The 5,812-nt window shown below is 40.3% G+C and overlaps 1 pseudogene; it reads left to right on the top strand.

The window, feature by feature from the left end:
* Positions 1–291: 291 nt before the first annotated feature.
* Positions 292–5,144, top strand: LOC124961511 (tyrosine-protein phosphatase non-receptor type 2-like; annotated as a pseudogene).
* Positions 5,145–5,812: the final 668 nt, after the last annotated feature.

The following is a 5,812-nucleotide window of genomic DNA, read 5'->3' as shown; positions in this document are numbered from 1 at the left end:
TCATGAAGCCTCACTTTCATAACCTCACCTCATCCTAATTGCCTCTCAAAACTCAACCTCCAAATATTAGCATATGAATTTAACACATGCACTTTTGAGGGATGCTTTCAAACCATAGCCTCTACCTGTAAAGAACAGTGACTTCTGGGCTCTACATCAGAACAAGAGTGTAGGTGTGAGGCCTACTTAGAGCATTCATAAGACATTCTCAGGGAAAATGGAGTAAGTCATGACAAGGAGCTCCTGAGTTGAACATCGTGCATGGTGAACTGAAATGCACTGCACGAGAAAATGGAAGAAGGCCCCGAAGAGGACTCCTCAGGGGAGAGTCATTCATCAGGACTGCTCAAGGGGAAGCAGATGGACAACTGGGAACGCACTCTGGGCTTCTCGTTCTAATGATTGTCTTACGGGAGAGAGAAAGCCAGTAAACAGCATGCTCAAAGGTAATTGCAAAGTACGGCATTGACTCCATCTTTCTTCCTTATTTTCTCCATTTGGTCTCATTTATACTTCTTTGTTGGATCAAGACTGAAGTTCTAACTCCAAGCTTTCTTATTGACTTATTCCATTTCCCATGGACCCTCTTGAGACAACCTGCCTATTTTCTTTTGCCAACTGATCTATAATCTAAAGAATTGCCTCTTACTTAACCAGAGTAATATCCACCATCTTGGTGTTAAACTTCCAGTTCTTAGAAAATTATTGGATCTCAGGCATCAAAGGGGCATTAAAAGTTTACCTAGCACAATCACTCATCCAATGATTGACTTTCGTCTGCACCATCCTTGACAGGTTGTCTGATGAAACTCTCCTTGAACAGCGACAGTAATAGGAAACACAGTCCTAACCAATTTTTCTTGCTCCTGCACTGGGGCAGCTATTATTCATCACTGTAAACCGCTGCCTGCTGCGCCCAGAGAGCAAGTCTGTTGTTTCTTCTGCTTTAAGGTCCTTCAGATGAGTGATGTAATACTATCCTCCTCCAGCCCTATTACAAAGCACTGAAAACTCCCTTCGGTTGACCCTACCCAGTTCTTCTATTTGCATATCACATCTTTTAGTTTGCTCCCACTCCACCTCAAATGGACTTCTCTGTCCACAATGGGCCTCAGTTAAATGTAACAGGCCAGAGAGGTTCTACCAGCTCAGAGCAGGTCATAACTGCTATCTTCTTTATTGCTCAGTATTTCTAAGTAAATACTTTTAATGTTTAATCTGGGTAAAATTGAATCTGTGCCCCTGTAGTGAATGCTTGCTCTCTCAGCACCCAGGCCCATGTGATGAGGCAAATGCCCCTCTTGATATCTGGGGATGTGCACCCCTGACTCTCATGCCATGGTCTGAGTGGGTTCAGCCTCCAGGCCTGGAGGAGCATGGAAGCATACCTATACCTGTTGGCAGGTTCCAGTAGGTGTCTCCACAATGGGCTCCAGACCTAAGTCGATCCCATCAGAGGAACTTTCAGGACATTTCATTGCTATAGACATGGGAACACTGGGCACTAATCCTCCATTCCTTTGTCAATGGGGCTGATACAGGAGAGTTGAAGGAGCTACATAGAGGCAACTGTGTGCTGACTCTCAAGAACTGAAAATAAAAACATTGTCTCCTTGGAGCCCAACCTAGAACCTAACATGTAGAGTGCTCTTAGAAATGCAGGTCAAATGAATGATAGATGACTGATCATTTTTACCTTCCACTGATCATGTTTCCAAACCTGGATCTACAGAATAGATACATATTCAAAGGTAGAAGAATGAATAGGCTATTTTCTTGCATACAGCCTCCATGAGAGAGGGTGCTGTATTGTGCTTAGATGACTACTCCCCCTGGAAACCTCGTGGATGGTCTTGAGGGGCTGTAGCCTGGCAAAGAGAAGAGCAAATAGTCACCCATGATGGATCAAGGCCACACCTACCTTGCACCTGTTTCCCGAAGCCCACTCTGACCTCCCATCACTGTGGACATCCAATAGGACAGGAGGCCTGACAAGAAAGGAGACCATGAGAAAGGCAGGGGAACGCTCCACAGGGCCTGGGACTCATGTGCTGTCAACTAGAGCCTCGTCACTGGCCTAGCGTGAGGCAAAGCCACAGCTCCTTGCAAATTCCACTGGCTTATTCTGACTTACAGGACTGAGTGCATTTTTAAAAATGGAAATAATAAACCCAGAGGAAATATTATGAAAATGAATCTGTAAACATTTAAATTGAATGTAATCATGAGCAAGTCCCAGCCTTGACTAATGAAGAATAAATTATGCTGGAATGCAGAACAGGATTTGCTCCTCAGCATGACTGAAAAAAAAAAAAATTGTCCATGGAGGATCCGAGCCCACGTGACTTGTAACAGCCACTGCAAAACTTACCTCTGTTTTGCTGGGAAAACAGGTCAGCCACCTGAGCTGGAAAATAAAAACAATATTATAATGTCATTGTTGGCGCAACATTTCTTGCTTAAAACCTCTCTCATTTTATTCTCTCTCCTCCACTCTTTTCTGCTCACAAAAGGACGTAGGCTTATTAATTCTTTGGGATGTATTTCACCCAGACTTGTTGATCCACATACCATAATTTTCCCTCCAGAAGATATTGCTGGTAGCAATTTTGGATTTTGGAACCAGGGCTTTATTACTTCCTCATTATTACAGCGTCTTTTCTCCTTTATTTCTACTTAAATTGTAGATAGAATCCAGCGACTGTGGTGTCGCTGGCAATCGCTGTACCTGGAAATTCGAAATGAGTCCCATGACTATCCTCATAGAGTGGCCAAGTTTCCAGAAACAGAAATGGAAACAGATACAGAGATGTAAGCCCATATGATCACAGTCATGTTAAACTGCAGAATGCAGAGAATGATTACATCAACGCCTGCTTCCTTGACATGGGAGAGGAATGGAGGAGTTACGTCCTGACACAGGGTCCACTTCCCAATACGTGTTGCCACTTCTGGCTCATGGTTTGGCAGCAGAAGTCCAAAGCATTTGTCATGCTGAATTGAATTGTGGAGAAAGAATCGGTTAAATGTGCACAATACTGGCCAACGGATGACCGAGAGATGCTGTTTAAAGAAACAGGATTCAGTGTGAAGCTTTTGTCCGATGTGAAGTCTTATTATACAGTACACCTACTACAGTTAGAAAATATCAATAGTAGTGAGACCAGAACAATCTCTCACTTTCATTATACTACCTGGCCAGACTTTGGAGTCCCTGAGTCACCAGCTTTGTTTCTCAATTTCTTATTTAAAGTGAGAGAATCTGGCTCCCTGAACCCTCACCACAGGCCCGCAGTGATCCACTATAGTGCAGGCATCGGGAGCTCTGGCACCTTCTCTGATGGACACCTGTCTTGTTCTGATGGAAAAAGTAGATGACATTAACATTAAACAAGTGTTGCTGAACATGAGAAAATACTGAATGGGACTTATTCAGACACCAGATCAACTCAGATTCTCTTACATGGCCATAATAGAAGGAGCAAAGTGGATAAAGGGAGATTCAAATACTAAATAATATGCTATTGAATGAAACATGAATAACAGAAAACATCAGGGAGGAGAAAAAAAAATTCTTAGAGGTCAATGAGAATGACGATACAACATATCAAAATCTCTGGGACACTATGAAAGTGGTACTAAGAGGAAAATTCATTGCATGGAGCGCATTCCAGAAAAGAATGAAAAGTCAACAACTAAATAACCTAACATTACAGCTCAAAGCCCTAAAAAAAGAAGAACAGAATAACAGCAAAAGTAGTAGAAGACAGGAAATAATTAAAATCAGAGCTAAAATCAATGAAATTGAAACAAACAATTCAAAAAATTGACAAAACTAAAAGTTGGTTCTTTGAGAAAGTAACAAAATAGACAAACCTTTAACCACACTAACAAAGAGAAGGAGAGAGAAAACTCAAATTACTAAAATCCGTGATGAAAAAGGAAATATCGTGACAGACACCACTGAGACACATAACATAATTAGAAGCTACTTTGAAAATCTGTATTCCAACAAAATAGAAACTACCGAAGACATTGACAAATTTCTAGAGACATATGCTCCTCCCAAACTGAACTAGGAGGACATACACAATTTAAACAGATCAATATCAAGCAATGAAATAGAATAAGCCATTAAAAACCTACCATCCAAGAAAAACCCAGGACCAGATGGATTCTCAGCCGAGTTCTACAAGACCTTCAAAGAATACTTCTCAAAGTATTCCAGGAAATAGAAAAAGAGGGTACCCTACCAAACTCATTCTATGAAGCTAATATCACCCTCATACCTAAACCAGGCAAAGACACATCAAGGAAAGAAAATTGTAGACCAATATCCTTGATGAATATAGATGCAAAGATCCTTAACAAAATATTGGCAACTGTATCCAAAAACATATTAAGAAAATCATGCATCACGATCAAGTGGGGTTCATCCCTGGAATGCAAGGAAGGTTTAACATCCATAAATCAATAAACGTAATTCATCATGTCAATAGACTTAAGGATAAGAATCATATGCTTATTTCAACTGATGCGGAAAAAGCGTTCGACAAAATACAACACCCCTTCATGCTCAAAACTCTAGCAAAAATAGGGATAGTAGGAACATACCTGAACATTGTAAAGGCTATTTATGCTAAGCCCATGGCCAACATCATTCTTAATGGAGAAAAGCTGAAACCATTCTCTTTAAAAATGGGGAACAAGACAGTGATGTCCTCTTTCACCACTTCTATTCAACATTGTCCTCGAAACTAGCCAGAGCAATTAGGCAGACTAAAGAAATTAAAGGGATACGAATAGGAAAAGATGAACTTAAGCTGTCACTGTTTGCTGATGACATGAATGACATGATTCTATATTTAGAGGATCCAAAAGACTCCTCCAGAAAACTTCTAGATCTCATCAATGAATTCAGCAAAATAGCAGGCTATAAAACCAACACACATAAATCTAAAGCATTTTTATACGCAAGCAATGAAACATCTGAAAGGGAAATGAGGAAAACAACTCCATTTGCAATAGCCTCAAAAAAAAAAAAATACTTGGGAATCAATCTAACCAAAGAGGTAAAAGATCTCTACAATGAAAACTACAAAACATTGAAGAAAGAAATTGAGGAAGACCTTAGAAGATGGAAAGATCTCCCATGTTCTTGGATAGGCAGAATTAATATTGCCAAAATGGCCATACTACCAAAAGTGCTATACAGATTCAATGCAATTCCAATTAAAATCCCAATGATGCACCCCATAGAAATAGAGCAAGCAATCATGAAATTCATCTGGAAGACTAAGAAACCCAGAATAGCTAAAACAATCCTTAGCAGGAAGAATGAAGCAGGGGGTATCGCAATACCAGAACTTCAACTATACTACAAAACAATAGTAACAAAAATGGCATGGTATTGGCACCAAAATAGACAGGTAGATCAATGGTACAGAATAGAGGACACAGACACAAACCCAAATAAATACAATTTTCTCATACTAGACAAAGGGGCCAAAAATATGCAATGAAGAAAGGATAGCCTCTTCAACAATGGTGCTGGGAAAACTGGAAATCCATATGCAATGGAATGAAACTAAACCCCTATCTCTCACCGAGCACAAAACTCAACTCACAATGGATCAAGGACCTCAAAATCAGACCAGAGATCTTGCATCTTATAGAAGAAAAGTAGGTCCAAATCTTCACCTTGTTGGCTTAGGGTCAGACTTCCTTAATAGGACTCCCATAGCACAAGAAATAAAAGCAAGAATCAACAACTGGGATAGATTCAAACTAAATAGCTTTCTGTCAGGAAAGG

This window comes from Sciurus carolinensis, chromosome 1 (assembly GCF_902686445.1).
Source record: "Sciurus carolinensis chromosome 1, mSciCar1.2, whole genome shotgun sequence".
Lineage (NCBI taxonomy): Eukaryota > Metazoa > Chordata > Mammalia > Rodentia > Sciuridae > Sciurus > Sciurus carolinensis.
The sequence above is the reverse complement of the archived record's forward strand: the minus strand, read 5'-3'. Positions and strand labels throughout refer to the sequence as shown.